This window comes from Danio rerio, chromosome 7 (genome assembly GCF_052040795.2).
Source record: "Danio rerio strain M-AB ecotype USA chromosome 7, GRCz13ab, whole genome shotgun sequence".
In the NCBI taxonomy this organism is placed as follows: domain Eukaryota; kingdom Metazoa; phylum Chordata; class Actinopteri; order Cypriniformes; family Danionidae; genus Danio; species Danio rerio.
The window spans coordinates 25856048-25877251 of NC_141027.1; the positions used below are offsets into that span (position 1 = coordinate 25856048).

General features: G+C 38.3%; 1 protein-coding gene and 1 long non-coding RNA gene across 3 annotated transcripts in view; one reads left to right on the forward strand and one right to left on the reverse strand.

The window, feature by feature from the left end:
• Positions 1–21204, forward strand: part of si:ch73-211e3.1 — a 120036-nt gene that overhangs the window by 83455 nt on the left and 15377 nt on the right. The window lies entirely within an intron of this gene.
• LOC147843121 (uncharacterized) lies at positions 1439–9215 on the reverse strand. Its single transcript, XR_015495711.1, has 3 exons — positions 8964–9215; positions 3430–3709; positions 1439–3318 (listed from the first exon to the last, which is right to left on the reverse strand). It is a non-coding gene; the product is annotated as an uncharacterized LOC147843121 (long non-coding RNA).

The following is a 21204-nucleotide window of genomic DNA, read 5'->3' on the forward strand; positions in this document are numbered from 1 at the left end:
CTTTTTAAAGTTGTACATTTTCATATGACTGAACTGGTGCGGGTGGCACAGTGGGTAACGATCTTGCCTCACAGCAAGAAGGTCGCTGGTTCGAGCCTCAGCTGGGTCAATTGGCATTTCTGTGTGCAGTTTGCATGTTTTCCTCGTGTTCGTGTGGGTTTTGCGTGCTCCAGTTTCCCCCACAAGTCCAAAGACATGCGGCACAGGTGAATTGGGTAGGCTAAATTCTTCGTAGGTTATATGTGTGAATGAGAATGTATGGGTGTTTTCCAGTGATGGGTTGCAGCTGGAAGGGCATCCGCTGCGTAAAACATATGCTGGATAAGTTAGCGGTTCATTTCGCTATGGTGACCCCAGATTAATAAAGGGACTAAGCCGAAAAGAAAATGAATAAATGATTGAATGAACTCGTACGACTTCATACGAATTAGCCACTAAACTGTCAAAACGTTAAATAGTTATGTTTCCTCATGAGATCAGACTGACACACCCTGTACTTTAAATAAATGACTAAGCTCAGTTTTTACTGTAGTCTTCTATTCACACACACACAGTCTACTTTTTTTAGTTGTGACATATGCTTTTTTGGTGCTCATGATAATAAGCTTTAATTCCAAATAATGACATTTGTTTATCTTTGTTTATTTTTTGATAGCGGAAAACAAACTACATTTTAACTTTTGACATTATTATTGGTCTTAATAAAATGCAGTCAGCAACAGCTTTATGTAAAGTGACACATTTGGTTTTTCAATAATTGACAAAAATAAAATGCTAAATTGGAAATGCATTTGCATTGAAATCCCTCAAGCAAACATTTTAAACCATCTATTAAAAATGAGACTATAGAAGGATATCTAAATATCTTTACAACTTCTGAAATCGCAGGAATGCAAACTTTGGTAAATGAACAAACATTTAGCACAGGCAGGTGTCTAGAGATATACATTTGTTTACATTAATTTTACTAGATATACCTACCGATCTCAGGGGTAAAAAATATTTTAATGACTAAAAAATGTTATATATTGTTTATTGTTATTAATTACCATCTTTATAAAGTCATTTTTCCCAATGCAAGCCGACTCCATATTTAGGCCCAAATTGTTATTTTGACTCTTCTCCACAAAATATTAATTACTCATTCAGGAGACATACAGTATATACGTAACTTTTATTTTTGGCTTTTATTATATTTGTCTTTCTTCAGGGAAAAAAATCAAAAGCTAAAGCTAGGAAAGTGTTTCGCGATTTGGTTGATTTTCAACACATTGACCATGTTATCGTAATTGTATAAACGCAATATTATATACCACTTTATTTTCAAAACTGGCTTTTCTGTGATAACATTGGATGGATCTGCGTGTCAACACTAACATATTGCACTGACATCAAATAATTTCGACAAGATTAAAACCAGGATTAAAGTTGGCTGTCCGGCAAATGTTACGAAAGTGAATCCATCTATTACATTCTGTCCCATATTTATTCCCTCCCCAACCGGGGAATCATCATCACACACACACAAACACGTACAGATTTTGCGTTCATTCCCTGTCTCACTCTCACAGAGGAACATATGGGCGAAAAATGTGGCATGCATAATTAAACAGATCACCAATAACACGTTAATGCAGATTTGCTTGAAAAAAAACTCAAATTCTGCCTCATTTATTTTTGCTCCATGATTTCTTCTTGAAGATCTGCTCTTCCAAACGTTTCCTTGAATCATTAAACTGTTGTGCATGAGTCAAGTGCTCTATATAATGCCTTTTAAATTGCTCACGAGGTACTTGGCTGCATTTCGCCGCTTAACACAAGTAGCTAATGACGGAGTAATAGGTTGAAAAAGGAGGCTCCATTCTTGTTTCCTCCCTTAAATAACAATAAATAAACGTAATGGTGTGCCACTGCGGCCCCGTAGCGTGCGATTCGTGTTTGCGTGTTTGACATCTGTCAGTTTTAATGGTGGCAGCTCCTCTGCTCATCCCATGGGGCTTTATCTTCCACTCGGCACACAAATCTCCCAATCAATTTGCCAAATGAAAGCGGGTGTGCAGTGCTTAAAAGAACAGTCCATGCTTACTGAGCATGAGATGGAAAGAGAGAGAGAGGGAATATATTGTTTATGTGACCTGTTCCCCGGCATTAACCTAATTCATTCATCCAGGATTACCATGCTTTAGTGAAGAAACCACAGAGGGTGAAAGAGAGGGAAAATCAGAGGATATTCAAGAAAGGATGACAGAGTAGAAGAGATGAAGAGATTGATTATGATATGTCGCTATGACTGGTGCAGATTACAAAGGTTGATTGAGATGTGTTTAAACTGTGCTTTAACAATAGCCCTTCTAATCAACAAAGTGAGTTGTATATTGTAAGATTTAAAGATTCTGTTTCATCCAATTAGATGTGGCTTTCATTTTAGGCTATTAGCTTTTTGCATTATATTGATCAATTATTGATTTTTTTGTTTTACTGTTAAAAACTATGATCATAAATTAATATACAGCTTCATGATATCATGTAAATGACACAAAAACAAACAGCTTTTAAAAGAAATGTAAAAGAAATAGCTCCGTTAATTACATATTTAAATTTTTGATGTCGTAGTTTATTTTATGGACATTGATTTTTATCATCAATATCTGAATATTATATGAATATTATTCATTAGGGGTCGCCACAGCGAAATGAACCTCCAGCTTCTCCAGCATATGTTTTATGCAGCGGATGCCCTTCCGGCTGCAACCCAGTATCAGCCACCACCCATAAACACCCATTCACACATATACACTACGGCCAATTTAGTTTATTAAATTCACCTATAGCGCATGTCTTTGGACTGTGGGGGAAACTGGAGCACAGAGGAAACCCATGTCAACACGGGAAGAACATGCAAACATCACACAGAAATGCCAACTGGCCCAGCTGGGACTCAAATCAGAGACCTTCTTGCTGTGAGGCGACAGTGCTAACCACTGAGCCACCGTGCCACCCAAAAAAACATTTGGTTAACTCAAATAAAATGTAAAAAATTCACAATAATTAAAAAATATATTTACTAAAAAAACGATCAACAGTCACCGGAAAAAGAATTTAAATAAAATAATAATAATCGTACCATTCTCAGGGTAAAAAAAACACCTAAAAATTTAATATAAGGCTGGGCGATTTGGCCTAAAACCAAAATCTTGATTGATTGAAATTTTTAACTCTATTATGATTAATAAAAAAAATTGTTATTTATTAAAAAAATTTTCCCTCACATTATATTCCGTATCTCTGGCGCAGCTCTCATTTAATTAGACTCTCATTCTGTGGTAGAAAATCTGAACGGTGGTTATTTAGAGAAGTGCCAGTAGATGGCACTTTCACAGACAAACACATCAGTCACGTATGCTGTTAACTCTGCTAAACTATAATTACCAAAACTGATACTAAATATATAAAAGCTAATGTAAGTAAAGTGTGTTTATAAAGTGTATGGACATACACCTACAGCACTTCACAATCCACCAGCTATTGGTTGAGTGGAGAGACAGTGATAGAGCCAATTCAGTGGATAGGGATGATTGGGAAGCCGTGATGGGTAAGGGCTGATGGAGGAAATTTGGCCAGGACACCAAGGCTTCACCCCTACTCTTAGTAGAAGTTCCTTGGGATTTTAAATGACCACAAAGAGTCAGAACCTTGGTTTAACGTCTCACTGTGATGAAGAGTCAGACGAAGTGGGATCCATTTGCAGCGTCTTTATTGAACACAACACAAATAAAGAAGCAAATGTACGTTTCACAGACGAGATGATCAGATCAGGGAACTCACTCAAAGTCGGGTCACAAGCAGAGTTGTAGGCAGGTAGCAAAGATACATATACGAGGATACAGGCAAGGATCTGGGCAGGCGGCATAGAATCACAGGTAAACAAACAGTCCGGGTCGGCAACAGTAATCAGTCAGATAATGTAGGGAAAACGCTTGGAATTGAATGCAGAGCAAAACAAGACTTCGCACAGAATGACAGGCGAGAAGGGCTTATAAGCGTTTGTGTGTATGGGTTTCAGCAATCAGGGACAGTAATCAAGGTCCCGCGGGGTCTTGTGGGTAATGGAGTTCTTAAAACTTCAGTAGTCGGGTGAGCGGGACCTCTGTTGGTTGTTGAGGGGATTAACTGGGACCGAGTCTGTGACAGAACCTCCCCCCTGCGAGCAGCTCCTGATGCGAGGAAACTGATGGTGTCGGGGTCTACCACGCGGACGAGGGGCCGGTTGATCTGGGTGATGTTGATGAAATTCGAGCAGTAGCGTAGGGTCCAGAATGTCTTTCCTGTCAACCCAAGATTGCTCCTCTGGTCCGTACCCCTCCCAGTCCACTAGATATTGCAGTACACCACCCCGACGCCTGGATTTCAGGATCTGATGGATTTGATATGCCTCCTCGCCATCGATGATGAGGGGTTCCTGGGTCTGTTCACTGACAGCCACCTCCCTCTCCGCCTCGACCGGGCTAGCAGCGGGCTTAAGCAGTGAGACATGAAAGGTTGGAGAAATGCGATAATGGTTAGGTAATAAAAGACGATAGGATACAGGAGTGATTTGTTTAATTATTTTAAATGGACCGATGTACCTGGGGCTGAGTTTCTTGCTTGGAAGTTTCAGTCGGAGATCCCGGGTGGATAACCATACCCAATCTCCTATGGCATAAGTTGGGTTGCGACGGCGATTGCGGTCCGCTTGTTCCTTGAACCATCTGACAGCCCTTTGTAAATGATGATGGGCCAGATTCCACGTAGCTTCACTTCTTTGCATCCAGTCGTTTACTGCTGGTATTTCCGTTATCTCCCCCGACCAGGGAAATAGGGGAGGTTGAAATCCGAGCACACACTGAAACGGGGTTAGCCCAGTGGAAGTTTTGCGCAGCGAATTCTGTGCGTATTCTGCCCATAATAAATAACGACTCCAGTCAGTCTGATTGTTGTGGCAATAGGTTCTTAGAAATCGAGATACCTCTTGATTAAGTCGTTCCGTCTGTCCGTTCGATTGTGGGTGATATCCTGACGTCAGGCTAATGTTGATGTTCAGATTCTTAAAAAATGCTGACCAGACTCTTGATGTGAATTGCGATCCCCTGTCAGAGACTATATCTTCTGGTAAACCATAGAAACGAAACACATAGTTGCACAGTATTTCGGCGGTTTCCATGGCAGATGGAAGTTTAGGAAGGGGAATTAATCTGCATGCTTTCGAGAATCTGTCAACAATCGTTAATATGACTGTGTTACCTTGTGATGGAGGGAGATTGGTGATGAAATCCACTGCGATATGTGACCAGGGTCGATTTGGGATGGCTAATGGTTGTAGTAATCCTGCTGGACGTTGATGGGATGATTTGTTCATATTACAAGTTGTGCATTCGTGGACAAACTTGGTAATGTCTGTCTGTATAGACGGCCACCAATATTGATTTTGGATTAATTGTAATGTGCCCCTTATACCTGGATGACCTGAACAAGGACTTGTGTGGACTAATTTTAATACTTTGTCTCTGATGCTTCGCGGAACAAATGTTTTGTCAGGAGGGCAGTTAGGTGGTGTCTGTTCCTGTGTTTGAGCTTGTCTGATCTCGGTGGAGATGTCCCACTGAACGGGTGCTAGAATCAATGTGTTATTCAGAATAGGTTCGTTGTTGGGTTCAGATGGTGTGTCTTCAAATTGTCGCGACAGGGCATCCGCTTTAGTGTTCTTTGAACCGGGGCGATAGGTTACTGAAAACTGGAAACGGGAGAAAAATAAAGCCCACCTTGCCTGCCTGGGGTTAAGTCTTTTTGCTGTGCGGAGGTATTCTAAGTTCTTGTGATCTGTCATGACAATAAACTCGTGCTTCGCTCCCTCCAGCCAATGTCTCCACTCCTCTAGGGCTGCTTTTATGGCTAGCAATTCTCGGTTCCCCACATCATAGTTGCGCTCTGCTGGGTTGAGTTTGCGAGAGAAGTAAGCACAGGGGTGGAGTACGCTGCTTGCGTCCTGACGTTGTGACAGTATAGCTCCTATGCCAGTATTGGATGCATCAACTTCCACAATAAAGGGTTTATCTGGGTTTGGGTGTGACAGGATGGGAGCCGTAGTGAAGCGATCCTTTAAGTGTATAAACGCTAATTCCGCCGTCGCGTTCCACTTCAGTTGTTTGCCTGATCTCTTGGTCAAGGATGTGAGGGGGGCTGCAATGGTACTGAAATTCCTTATAAATCGGCGATAGAAGTTGGCAAACCCCAAAAATCGCTGTAGTTCCTTTACAGTGCTTGGTTTAGGCCATTTTAATACCGCGTTTACCTTCTGTTCGTCCATGGCCACGCCCTCCTGACTGATGACGTAACCCAGGAAAGAGATGGAGGTCTGATGAAATTCACATTTTTCAACTTTAGCATAGAGCTTGTTATCAATCAGGCGTTTTAACACAGCTCTGACATGGGTGATGTGATCCTCGAGGGAATCCGAATAAATCAGAATGTCATCTATATAAACTATGACCCATTTGTGTAACATGTCCCGGAAAATATCATTAACAAATGATTGAAAAACAGAAGGACTGTTTACTAGGCCGAAGGGCATAACGAGATATTCATAGTGCCCGGTGCATGTGGAGAACCCCGTTTTCCACTCATCTCCGGGACGGATCCGGATTAAATTGTAAGCACTACGGAGATCAAGTTTAGTGAAGTATTGAGCTGTCCTTAACTGCTCCAAAGCCGCTGGTACAAGGGGAAGAGGATAGCGGAATTTACATGTAATTGCGTTGAGGTTCCGATAGTCGATACAAGGGCATAATCCTCCATCCTTCTTTTCCACAAAGAAGAAGCCGGCTGAGGCGGGGGATGTGGATGGCCGGATAAAGCCCTTGGACAGCTCTTCCTTAATGTACTGCTTCATGGCTTCGGATTCTGGTTGAGAAAGGGGAAAGATCCTTCCGCGAGGAGGAGTGCTTCCGGGTAATAAATCTATAGCACAGTCATATTCACGGTGAAGTGGTAATTGCGTAGCCTTTTGTTCGTTGAATGCTTCAAATAGATCTTGATATACACTGGGAATTCTTGAGTACGATTCTGGATACGTTATATTGACAGCATTAAGTTGTAGCGGTAATGCAGGAGTTAGACATTCTTGAAAGCATACCTCATTCCACTGAATAATTTCTCTGTTCTTCCAGGAGATAACGGGGTCGTGTTTCTGTAGCCAAGGTAATCCTAAAATGACAGGGTGGTTGGGAGAGTCAACTATGAAGAAGTATAAAGTTTCTGAATGTATCGCCCCAGCCTGTAGGATGATGGGTTGTGTGGTGTACTGGACCTTTCCTTTGCCTAAAGGACGCCCATCTAACGCCGTGACTGTGAGTGGAGAACAACAGGAGGTTAGTGGGATGTTATTTATGCGAGCAAAATTATGGTCCATAAAATTTCCGGCAGCTTCGGAGTCAATCATAGCGGGAACACTAATACGTTGCTGGTTGAAAGATATAGTAGTTGTTATTTCCAAACACTGATTATTGACAGATAAGATATTAGCAGAACTCACCGGGAGTGGTTTGCTGGGAGGTCTGGCTTGGCAGCTGCTCTTCAAATGACCAGATTGGCCGCAATATAGACAGAGATTATTGCGAAATCTCCTTTCTCTTTCCTCCGGGGATAACTGAGTACGGCCAATTTGCATGGGTTCGGGTTCGCTTGAATATGATGGGATCGTGAAGGAGCGGATAGATGTGCCAGGCGTGCGGGAGCGGATGAGATTGTCCAAGCGAATGGAAATTTCAATGAGCTGATCCAATGTCTTTCCCTCATCACGGCATGCGAGTTCCGTTTGAAGTTCTGTTTTTAACCCTTTACGGTAAAGCACCCTTAGCGGTTTCTCCGTCCACCCCGCTTGAGCAGCCAAAGTGCGAAATTGTAGGGCGTATTCGGCAGCCGTGAGATTCCCCTGTTGTAACGCCAATAACTCTTCTCCAGCGTCCCTTCCTCCCTCCGGGTGGTCAAATACCTCCCGAAATTTCTTTACAAATTCATTAAAAGACAAGAAAGTTGATGTTTGATTATGCCAGACGGCCGTGGCCCAATCCAAAGCTCTACCAGTCAGCAGAGAACAAACGCATGCAATTTTGCTATTATCTGTGGCGTATAAATTGGGTTGTTGTGTTACAAACAACGTACATTGCATAAGAAATCCCTTGCATCTTGATGGATTGCCATCAAATTTATCAGGAAATGCCAGTCGAGGATTAATGGCCGGAATAGTACTCATGGGAGCTACAGGAACGGTGGGCGCTGGATTTTCAGGAGATGGGGATGGTGTAATATTGAGTCTCTGGAGGGCCTTTACCAGTTCTTCCGTGAGAGAATTGAGGCGTGCTAGTTGTTGTTGATGGGCCATCAGAACCTGACCCTGCGCGGATAATTCTTGTACAATAGCTGCTGGATCGGTGGGTGGCGAAGTCTTCTGTGATGAAGAGTCAGACGAAGTGGGATCCATTTGCAGCGTCTTTATTGAACACAACACAAATAAAGAAGCAAATGTACGTTTCACAGACGAGATGATCAGATCAGGGAACTCACTCAAAGTCGGGTCACAAGCAGAGTTGTAGGCAGGTAGCAAAGATACATATACGAGGATACAGGCAAGGATCTGGGCAGGCGGCATAGAATCACAGGTAAACAAACAGTCCGGGTCGGCAACAGTAATCAGTCAGATAATGTAGGGAAAACGCTTGGAATTGAATGCAGAGCAAAATAAGACTTCGCACAGAATGACAGGCGAGAAGGGCTTATAAGCGTTTGTGTGTATGGGTTTCAGCTGGACAGTAATCAAGGTCCCGCGGGGTCTTGTGGGTAATGGAGTTCTTAAAACTTCAGTAGTCGGGTGAGCGGGACCTCTGTTGGTTGTTGAGGGGATTAACTGGGACCGAGTCTGTGACACTCACCTAAAAGACGGTGCTCACTGACAGTATAGTGTCCCCTTCACTTTTTTGGGGCATCAGGACTCTCACAGTCCACAGGTTGAGCGCCCCCTGCTGGCCTCACTAGCACCACTTCCAACAGCAACCTATGTTTTTCCATGTGGTCTCCCATCCAGGTACTGACCAGGCTCAGCCCTGCGTAGTTAGCTACAGTGAGTAAGTGGTCTTGGGCTGCAGGTGATATGTCTGTGGCTGTTGAAATACAAATATGTTCACAAAATAAAAGCTAAATCATACATAAAACAAACAAAGACTAAATTAAAACCTCAGTGAATAATTTGCAAATTTAAAACAATTGTTTTGAAATTAAAAGCTGATTTTAAAATGTGAAACTATAATAACATTGCCTGTCACTGTTATCATATTAGAAACCTCAGTTCTTTTGTGACCTTGGTTAGGATGCCAATAATCAGACACAATCTCTGCTTGTCACATTAGGAAAACAGTTAAGAGTTAATGTTTTGAATAGATCTTCTCACATTTCTGCATCAAGAGAGAAGAGTGAAACTGAGACGAAGGATAAATAGAAGGGGAAATTGCTCAAGGACATGCGTGTATGTGTGTGTGTTACAGTATGTACATGTTATCAGTGGATTTAAATTGCTAACCTTGTATGAGTGGAGCCAAGATTCGCTGGATCCCAAGGTCTCTCAACAATAAGAATGACGGAGTACCTTGAACGGGCTGAACATGTCACGAAAAACACATGCACACATTTCAGTTTGTATTATTATTATAATTATTTTATATATAATTATTTTTATATACAATTATATTACAATTATATCTTATGAACATTTTATTAAACCTGTTTTATCTTTCTGCATTGTCTACTCAGCCTTGTGAAGGTGGCAGGCACGGTCATTAGTTTTAACCAAACTGGTCCAATGGTAATGGTAATTTACCATAATTATGTCTTAAAGAGAGCTCGGGTATCTTATGCACCCAAGATCACCCATTGTATTCTGTTTCAGCTCCCTCCATCAGAACATCATTTTAGAGTTCCTATGCAGGACAAACAGAATTAGAAAAACTTTTATTATAATGGCCATTAGATCATTAAATGATTCCAGCGGGGATGGGTATGCCTCTAGAAATTGATTTACTATATGTTTTATGGTAAAAATGTGCTGCAAATCAACCTATTAGAATGTTTAAAAATCTATGTTTTGCAGATATTTGCATTTTAAAATATATTAAAACATTTAAATTGCATCTTTTTAAATGATAATTGTATGTTTTTTTTTTACAATATTACTGTTTCACAGCAAATAAACACAGTCTCTCAGAGTTTGTATACATTTTTAGAGGTTTTACCCCCCAAAAAAATAATGATTTGAAATGTTTTGGTTCAGATGTATGCTAAGTGTCACGGGGGGTCACAGTCTCACTCACACACGCAAATAAAACATTTGTGTGCTTAAATGAAGATCAGCCCTAGAGAACAAGTGTTATTTGAGGGCGACGACCTGTCATGGCAGCTTTGTGGAGTGTCTTAGAGTCTAATAAGCTACGATTACAGGTTTAGAAAGCGCATCTGAGGTGTTTATAAAGCGTTTGTAAGGGATTGCCTGTTTCATGTCGTTTCTACCAGTCTGATTTAGACAAGGGTGAGTGGTCTAAGCAGCTGATCTATCGTGACAGCAGTAAAATCCCCCCACGATCCCTCTCAGACCGCCTGTGTGTGTGTGTGTGTGTGTGTGTGTGTGCGTGTGTGCGTGTGTGCGTGTGCGTGTGCGCGTGTCTGTGTGTGTGTGTATGTGTGTGTCTGTGTGTGTGTGTGTGTGTGTGTGTGTATGTGTGTATGTGTGTGTGTGTGTTAGCATGACAAAAGAATAAAGAGGATTGAATAGAGACAGAATTGGGGAGAATTAAATCACATAAGAGTCTCATAATGGCTGGGAATGAGGAAATGTATGTTTTGACTGTTTACACCTGGTTTTAACATGCATTTTCTTGGAGCCATTTTCAAGTGGATGACGCTAAATATAAGTGTATACAGGGGATGATTTATTTAAACTTATTATTGTTGTTGTTGAAGCACTTGCTGGATGAGATTTAAGCTTTGTCATCTCTAATCATAATTTTGCTATGATAATGTGAGAAGTTCTCTTACCAGTAGCAAATAATTAGTGACAAAGAAAACAACTTCTTTCTGTTCCTGTTCATACAATCAAAAAGAAAATCTGATTCTTTATAAATACAGGAAGATTAATAAATATAATGGCTTAATAAAATCTCTGAATATCTCAGTACTTAAGTGATGTGGGGCAAAGTAGTGTACAGTATGTGTGTGAATGTGAGAGTGTATCTCTGTTTCCCAGTACTGGGTTGCAGCTGAAAGGGCATCCACTGTGTTAAACATATGCTGGATAAGTTGGCGGTTCATCCTGCTGTAGCCCTGCCTGATGAATAAAGGGACTAAGCTGAAAGAAAATTAGTGAATCAATGAAGGCAATTGCAATCACCAAACTGATTTTAGCCTTTTCATGTGATAAAATTGTCTGATGCCTCGTTATTAAACTGTGATTTTATAGATAAAGGCAATCATTTTAAAATATATGTTCTAAAGTATTAATTAAATGAGAAAAGAAATAATGAAATGTCCTAAAATTTTACTTTTGTAGCATGGCAGGAGAAAGGTTTTTAAGGTTTATTGCTGTTTGCAAGAGTTGAGGTTTAATTTAAAGGTAAAACTTTTAAAGGTTAAAGATGAGACCAAAACTTTTAATTGTATATTTTAGGACAACTGACTGTATCTCCAGCTGAAAAAGACCCCTTACACTAAAAGCCACTGTTTCAAAATATTTTACGTTTCCTAAAATAAAATATGTTGCGTTCAATGGGGGGGAAATTGTTTTTTTTTTACCCGGACATTTAAAAACAACATATTTTAGAGCACTAACTACAATACTGTGATATTTTTATCCACGGTTATCATACCATCAGAATCTTATTCTGGCCCATGCCTATTTGTAACTGCATTAATACAGTATATTTAATTAATTTCACTGCTAAAATTGTTAAAATGTTTTCCAAATATTGAGTACTTCTGATTTGAGTGTACAGTATATGCAAGCTTATTTTACAATACACCGTAAAAAATGCTGGGTTCCACACAATTGATTTGTATTGGTACAGCATGAACAAATTAAATTAACTTATTAGTTTGTACAAATTTAATTGGATTAAACATAAAACAACTAAAAAAAACTCTAGTAATGTGTTTCAGCTCAATTTAAATGAGCAGTTTTGGTGGTAGTAAATAGAATAAAAAAATCCCAAACATTCACCAGCTCATGGACACTCTTTTATCAGAATAGATGTTGAAAGTGCTCAAATTTAAATAGCAGGTATAAACTTTAATGTGTCTCTATCGTCTACTTACGATCCGATCCACAAAAACATCTTAATAGCATGTATAAACAGGGCCCAGGGAAAGCGCTATGCTGGTGTTCAAACACTGCCTGAAACACTGCCTGATGTTCATCCCTCTTCACATGCACACACACACACACGCACAAACACACACTTGTGGTCTACAGGAAGGAAGTTCTGGTGTGCTGTTGACTGTTCTTGCAAACTGAAAAGCAGAGGAGTGCCGGCGTGTTTTCTAAGATCTCTCAGACCACCATGCTTATAGCAAACAAACTGCCTCTAAACTGAGGATGAATAATTAAGAACTCTTTCAGCCCTGTTGCCTAATAACTGCACATACTCTCTGTTTGTGATGTGCCGGTATAAAACATGTTTTCCTGCTTCGCTGCTCTTTAAAGTAAAATGTGGATTTTTTTTTGTAGCATTATCGTGTGGATCCCAGAGGAAACAGTCTAAACCTGCGTTGTTTAATATGGTGTGTTCAAAGCGGGGAGATTTCATCCTTGCATATCTGTGCAAACTAACAACTGTTGGCAATTATTTCCATGTGTGTGCAGGTTTTACTTGTAATTGGTGGACTGTCCAGCAGTTTGTAAGAGTAAATGGCTGAAGAAAACTATAAAATAAGGCCTTACGCTGCATCACTACTAAAATATTCTTATAAGAAGTCTTGCTGTCCACAATTATAAGACGTGTTAGTAATAAGACTGGATTGATTACCCTAAAGTAAACATTTTCTCATTATTTATATAGATGGCAGCTAGCTCTCTGCAACTCTCTCCCACTAAAGCTAAGCAGCACTGTGCTTGATCAGTACCTGGATAGGAGACCACAAGGGAACACTAGGTTTCTGCTGGAAGTGGTGTTAGGAAGAGCTCAACCTGCGGTCTGTGTGGGTCCTGATACTCCAGTATATTGATGGAGACTTTCGGATAAGAAGTTTAACTGAGGTCTTGACTCTCTTTGGTTGTTAAAAATCCCAGGATGTCCTTTGAAAAAGAGTAGCGGTTTAACCCCAGCATCCTGGCCAAATTTGCGCACTGGCCTCGGTCCATCATGACCTCCTAACCATCCCCGTATCATGATTGGCTTCATTACTCTGTCTTCTCTCCACCGTCACATCATCCAGTTGGAATTATTAATTATTTACTCAACCTCCAGTGGTTCACATGAACACAACAGAGAGTCTTCGGAAGATTTGGTATAAAATCAATAGCCCATGACTTTGATAAAATAACAAAAGTAAAACTATGAAAGTCAGTGGCAAACATTATCAACATACTTGATTCAACCGTGGAAAGAAACAAATAGAGGGTACATAAATAATCACAGAGCATAATTTTTTTGACTGATTCATCAAATTAAAGGATATAGAAGCAATATAAAGGATATAAAATGATCTCATAATGATCGACTAGCATTTATAAACAAATAGCAAAAAGTTAAAATTGCTTGGTCCTACTTGATGTCTTTTAATGCATCAGACAAGGAACTTAAATTAAGTTGAGACCTTATTGTAGCGGTTACTGAATTTTCTCTGGTTTATTTTAGAGTTATAAAAAATATCATTACCTCATATAAAACCAGTAAAAGTAATTTAAAAGTCCTAATATAATAAAAAACAAGCATTCAAGTAAAATAAACACATCTGGTATTAATGTACGTTTTCTTCTATTCAGACACCTGTGGATAGCACTAAATACAGCAAACAGGGTCTAACACATTTCAATCTTGTCCACATTTGACCACTTTGAAAACACTGAAATTAGTTGAAAGAAGTTGAAAACATCTCAGTGCTCAAGTAGTCACATGCGTTTAAACGGACACCAACCGGCTTCCTGCATTCTGATCCAATTCTTAAACATTAAAGGACGGCTGAAGTGTATTTGCAAATAAAAGAGATTGAAAGTTTGTCGCATGAAAACGTAAGTTTGGGTTATAATATATATAGCAAATTATACAAAAAGCAGAACTTCTCTAACTAGTCCTATTTCGGTGTTAATAATGGATACTTCTGCTCTGTGATTCTCAATGTCCATTATGTGCTCATAAATAAACTGCACAGGTTTGTTCCTCGATGTTAGACCAAAGGATCAAACAAGGCCCAACTACAGTGAGCATTCTCCGATAGACTCTTTAGGTAATCAAGAAAGTCATTGAAAGTAGACAGAAGAGATGGATTAAAATGGTGTCAATTCCAATTTGTTTGCATCATCTCCTTGTGTATCACAAAATGCATTTGAATACACTCAAAAAATGACGCTTGATGCTTGGTTAAACTACTTCTTTATAGTGAGTTGGCATTATACATTTTTTTAGACAACTTCTATGTTTTATGTTCAATCACAACATGAAGGACTTGTGTGGAACCCAGCATTTTTTACAGTGTACCAGGTAAAGACTGAAATATTTTTGTATTCAAATAGATGAGGGAGAATAACAGACTGTATGAACACACACTGCTCTTCGTTTCTTTGTTTTCAATAATCTCTCCTCGTTCCCTCCTTATTATTAGATCAAGCATGAGCCGCCAGACCTATGTGCTTGATATTCCACACACATGCACACACAAACATGTACACACAAACTCGCACATTCATACATGCACCTGCAAGGTATGGAGATCTCCTGAGAACTAGATGGAAATCAAACTTTCTCTGCCCCTGTAAACAGTCTGCACTGGAAACAAAGGCCTCTTGCGTGTGCAGTCAAACAGAGAATGTGTTTGCCCAGTAGATGAGAACATGTGATCAGATGAAAGAGGAAGAAATGCCAGAGGTCTGTGCCTCGTCAGGGCAGATACAGGAGCAGGGCTTTTTTCACCGAGGAGAGAAACTGAAAGGCACTGTATAAATGTGAACTAGTAACCAAGCGTTATTGGAGTTTCAGTTCGGTTACTGATGAGGGACAATTGGTGGCTGGTATGAAGCAAATAAACAAGTGTGTGTATATATATATTTCCCCCAATTTCTGTTTGATAGAAAAATGAAGATTTTTTTCAACACATTTTTAGCATAATAGTTTTAATAACTAATTTATAATAATTGATTTATTTTATATTTGTCATTATGACAGCACATAATATTTTCTAGATATTTTTAAGATACTAGTGTTCAGCTTAAAGTGACATTTAAAGGCTTAACTACACTTTAAGCTGGGGTGCCAGAAAAAAATGTTAAATAACGGTCTTTAAAGTACAGAAATTTACTGAAAAATAATGGCCATTAAATTACAGAATTTACTGTAAAATTATGACCGTTAAATTGCAGAATTTACCATAAAATAACGGCCGTTAAATTACAGAAATTTACTGTAAAATAACGACTGTTAAATTACCGTAAAATAACAACCACTAAATTACAAAAATGTACTGTAAAGTAACAGCAGTTAAATTACCATAAAATAACAACTGTTAAATTACAGGAATTCTGCATAAAATAACAGCTGTTAAATTAAAGAGATTTACTGTAATGACCATTAAGTTAAAGAAATTTAAAGCAAAGTAAAATTACCATAAAATAACGACCTCTAAATTACAGAAATTTAGTATAAAATAACGGTGGTTAAATTAAAGAATTTTACTGTAAAGTAACAACCGCTAAATTTCTGTAAAATAACGACCATAACAGAGGTTAAATTAAAGAAATGTACTGTAATGTAATGACCATTAAATGAAAGAAATTTACTGTAAAGTAACAATCATTAAATTACCATTAAATAAAAGTCATTAAATTACAGAAATTTACTGTAAAATAACAGCCATTAAATTACAGAAATTTTGCATAAAATAACGGTGGTTAAATTAAAGAATTTTACTGTAAAGTAACAACCGCTAAATTTCTGTAAAATAACGACCATTGAATTACAGAAGTTTAATGTAAAGTAATGACCGTAAATTACAGTAAAATAATGACGTTAAATTACACAAATTTACCGTAAAATAACAAACATTAAATTACAGAAATTTCTTTGCATTGAAATTTCCACTAAATTTTCTGTAATTTAACGTCCGTTTTTTCACAGTAGATTTCCGTAATTTAACTGCTGTAATTTTACGGTAAATATATGGGTTTTTTTTTTTTTTTCGGCACCCCAACTTCTAAAAAATTACTTTTTTATAGTGTTGGTTAACTAAGTTAGGGGAATTAGGGAAGTCATTGTATAATGATGATTAATATAATAAGATTAAAAATGATAGGAGTTACTGCGAAAAAAAATGACTAAACAACATTAGTTGGGAAATATTTGAAAAACAAAACAGAAATGTACTAGAGAGCTTACAATTTTGACTTCAACTGTATATATAAGAAGTTTAATAGATTTTTTGCATTTAAATCTAGTCTTGTAAATAACTACATTAATTAATTAACTTCTTTATCCAACATTAGCTGGCCAATCAATTTGATCATTTGAACATTGTTTGATGGCAAATCATCCTCCTGATTGATATCTTACTCCATAACTAATGTAAAACTGAGGATTGCACTGAGAATTTTGACTGATTCATAGAGCTGCATTCTGGGCTAAAAGACTCCAGTAATTAGCATAATTGTTTATTCAGTCAGCATTATTATTCAGTGTACAGTAAGAGATTAAAACAGGAGTGACAGTGTGGAGAATTTAGCTAACAGTATGAGACATGATAACGGTGACTAAAATGGCTTAATAAAACAGTTGTGTTGTCTTTGTGTGCTAGTGCAGAGCCCGTCCCGAGTGACCTTGCCCTGAGGTGGAACAGAGGGAGGGTGGAGGTGGGGGTGTTTCACAGATGGTGGAGAATGTGCTTCCAGGGCATTTCGGAGGGGCTTCGCTCGGACAAACGCAAACAAATAACCCTCCTTCCACTTCCAGCAGCCGCATTGTTTTAGAGCTGCTGAGACGAGTCTTGGGCTTCATTTACTCTGGTGCATTTTGTGTGTTTTAAATATGAAAAAGATCCTCATCCATACTGGTGTTTCCAGTATGTTTTAGAAATGATCTCCATCCACCTTATATGACCAAAAAATGCATGTCAAGCAAATTATAGAAAAGTATTGCAGCTTATATATATGAATATTAAACATAAAACACAAATTATCAAGACATCTTTACACAGAAATCAAATCTGAAGCGGAATTTCTTTTACAAAAATTTATATTTACACAGTAGGTGTCACAATGGTGCAGTGGGTAGCACGATCGCCTCACAGCAAGAAGGTCACTGGTTCGAGCCCCGGCTGGGTCAGTTGGCTTTTCTGTGTGGAGTTTGCATGTTCTCCCCATCTTGGCCTTGGTTTTCTCCGGGTGCTCCGGTTAGCCCCACAGTCCAAAGAAATGCTCTACAGGTGAATTGGATGAGCTAAATTGTCCGTAGTGAATGTGTGTGAATGAGAGTGTATGAGTGTTTCCCAGTGTTGCTGGAAGGACATCCGTAGTGTAAAACCTATGCTGAATAAGTTGGCAGTTCATTCTGCTGTGTCAACCCCAGATTAATTATGGGAGTAAGCCGAAAAGAAAATGAAGGAATGAGTATTTACACAGTTTAATTAATGTGGTAAAAATTTGCATCAGAATCAGGCTGCTTTACTGTAAATCAGCCATGTGAAGATGACTTTATAGTGGCAATTGTTGTAAATGATGGGAAGTTTTGCATTGGGCAACACGGTGGCTCAGTGGTTAGCACCGTTGCCTCACGGTAAAGTTGATTGAGACTAGAACTAATTTTAAGACAGTTATTGCTCATTAAGCAAAGCAACAAACTGCAGTTTTGCTAATAAAGCTGCCAACACTTAATCTTAAAACTCAAAGCATTACATGAAAATCATCTAAATCTGCAAACTAAACTGAAGATTAATCTCTAACAAATCTTTATATTAACTTTAAACATCTAAAATTACTTTTATTGTCAACATTTCCCTTTATTAATTCAATCTCACAGAAAGCATGCTGGGAACTACAAATCCCCTACAAAGTAAAAAGTGATTAGTTACCTAAAGCGAGTGAACCAACTGCCTTAAAAAGCAACAAGTTGACTTCACAAAGATAATGTAAGTAAACCCATTGTAACTTGGAGCTGTTAAATTGACCTCATTTTTATAATTATACAAATTGCACTTACTTTTTAAAAATAAAAGTAAACTACTTTTCCAGTACAGTACACAAAGGTAAATCATTTTTCCCAGCACACCTTTATTATATTAGGGCTTTTTTCAGCTTTTCTGTATAGCAAAATGACTGTAACTAAGACTTACAGACTCCAGTGTATCTTCTAAATTCAATAAAGCTATAATTGTAGATTTTTTTAGACTTAATGAAGCACCAAATATGTAATATTGTAATAATTAGTAATTATTTTAAAACATATGTGCTAAAATAGTCTGACACTGAAAAAAGGATTAGTTAACTTGAAAAAGCGGAGTACAACTAGCATTAATATAAAAATAAATAACCCAACGGTTCCAAGTTACCATGGATTTACTTACATTATCTTTGTCAACTTGTTGCTTTTAAGGCACTTAGTTTACTCACTTTAAGTAACTAATCACTTTTTACAGTGTAACCAAGTAAGTGGACTAACACAATTCCTTCCTGTTATGCCAACACAAAAACGCTCACGTTAACATAATGGCTTACAAATTTAAATGAACTGATAATAAAATAACCAAAGAAATGACCAGAGCTGTGTTGTTTTAGCTCATTTTAAACAGGTAGTTTGTACAAGCAGCAGTAATCTTTTGTTGTTGTTGTTGTTGTTGAGTGTAGACTCTTTTGTTAAATCTTAGCACTGCTTATGTCTGGTGTAAACTGCATCAAAAGTTGCCCATTATAAACCAAAGCACACTAGTGCAAACGCAGTCTTAGACAGCCACCACTAAAAAGTCGTAATTGAAGATTTTGGAATGCAACAATGAGAAGCGTCCGCTCGGGCCGAAGGTGTTGAGAGCTGTAGGTTTGGATGTGGTTCTGCGGCGGTGCGTTTCTGCAAGGTTGAGGACGCAGAGCCCAGCTGCGGCAGGAATGAATGCTGAATAAATTAAGCTCTCTGCCAAGTTAACACTAGCCTGGCAGCGCTTCTCTCCCACCAAGCCCAGGTGTGTGTGTGAATGTGTGCACTGTATGTGCGAGAGCATTTTTAATGTGTAAATATGATTTGTGCGAAGGTAGTGTGTAGGAATGCTTTATCTCACAAGTGTGTGTGTGTGTGTGTGCACGCATCTTACTCTTTCCAGTGTCTGGCACTGTGAGGGGGAGGGGTGTGTGTGTGTGTGTGTGTGTGTGTGTGTGTGTGTGTGTGTGTGTGTGTGTGTGTGTGTGTGTGTGTGTGTGAGTGTGAGTGTGTGTGTACATGCAGAAGTGCGTGCCAGGAACAGTTCGGGAATTCGAGGCGGTGTTTCAAAGGGTCCCAGGATAGTTAGCAGGCTTCAAAGCATAAGACTGGGGGAGCTTGTTCTCTCCTTCACATCCATCCATCCACCCACACGCCTCCCGTCTTTATTCGCTTTCCCAAAACCTAAAATCTATTTTTACGTGTCTGAACAAAACATGTGGATATCCTCAGAGCCCCGAGAGCTGGATTTATTTATTTTTTTTCGTGATTGGGTGTATTTGGTAGACATGGTACAGTGTGGTTAACCAGGCTGGCATGAAGGCTGGCTCTTGTCTTCATAAGCCACGCAAACAGAGGGAAAGCGAGAGAGAGAGCTGATATGTGTTGTTGTGGAAGTAGGTCAGGCGTCACATTCATTAACATCCTCTTCTCATGCCCAATGATGTGAGCCGCTCCCACTATCACACACACTGGTAGATGTGCATATTCAAATCAAGCCATCAATAAATAAAATATGTGGTCGATGTTATAGGACAATACATAAATATTTGATTTAAATAAACATTTTAAAACGTTTTAATTAAATTGCACAAACTTCTACAATTTTAATTTGGCAAGGTCTATTTAAATGTTTTTATATCAATTCATTAATAAATGTATGTATTAGTGCTGGGCTAAAAAAATAAAATAAAATAAAATAAAGGTTTATTTTGACAATTTAAGTGTGTGTGATGTGTATATTTATTATGTATGCAGTTAAAGTCAGAATTATTAGCCCCCCTGTTTATTTTTTCCCCAGTTTCTTGTTTAACGGAGAGATTTCTTCAACACATTTTTAAACATAAAAGTTTTTATAACTCATTCCTAATAACTGATTTATTTTATCTTTGCCATGATGACAGTAAATAATATTTGACTAGATGTTTTTCAAGACACTTCTATACAGCTTAAAGTGACATTTAAAGAATTAACTTGGTTAATTAGGTTAACTAGGCAGTTTAATTAGGCAAGTTATTGTAATGGTTTGTTCTGTAGACTATCGAAAAAAAAAATTGCTTAAAGGGGCTAATAATTTTGACCTTAAAATGGTTTTTAAAACACTAAAAGCTGCTTTTAGCTGAAATAAAACAAATAAGACTTTCTCCAGAAGAAACAATATTATCAGACATACTGTGAAAGTTCCTTGCTCTGTTAAACATCATTTGGGAAATATTTTAGAAAAAAAGTTCAAAGTGGGTTTAATATATAAAAACTGTATAAATGCACACATGCATGCATATATTTAAGAAAAATGTTTATTTTTATTTAAATATAAAAGATATGTGCACTGTAAAAAATGAAATGGCAAAAAGTCATACAAGTAAGAATTAATGTTTTCATGTGACCTTAACTCATTTTAATTAGTCAAGTTTCACCTCAAAATGTTGGTATACAAAGTTTAATTATTAGTTTGTTATTAGTCAGTATAAAAGTTCATTTAATTTAACAAACCTTTTAGGCAGCACATATTCTTTTACAGTGG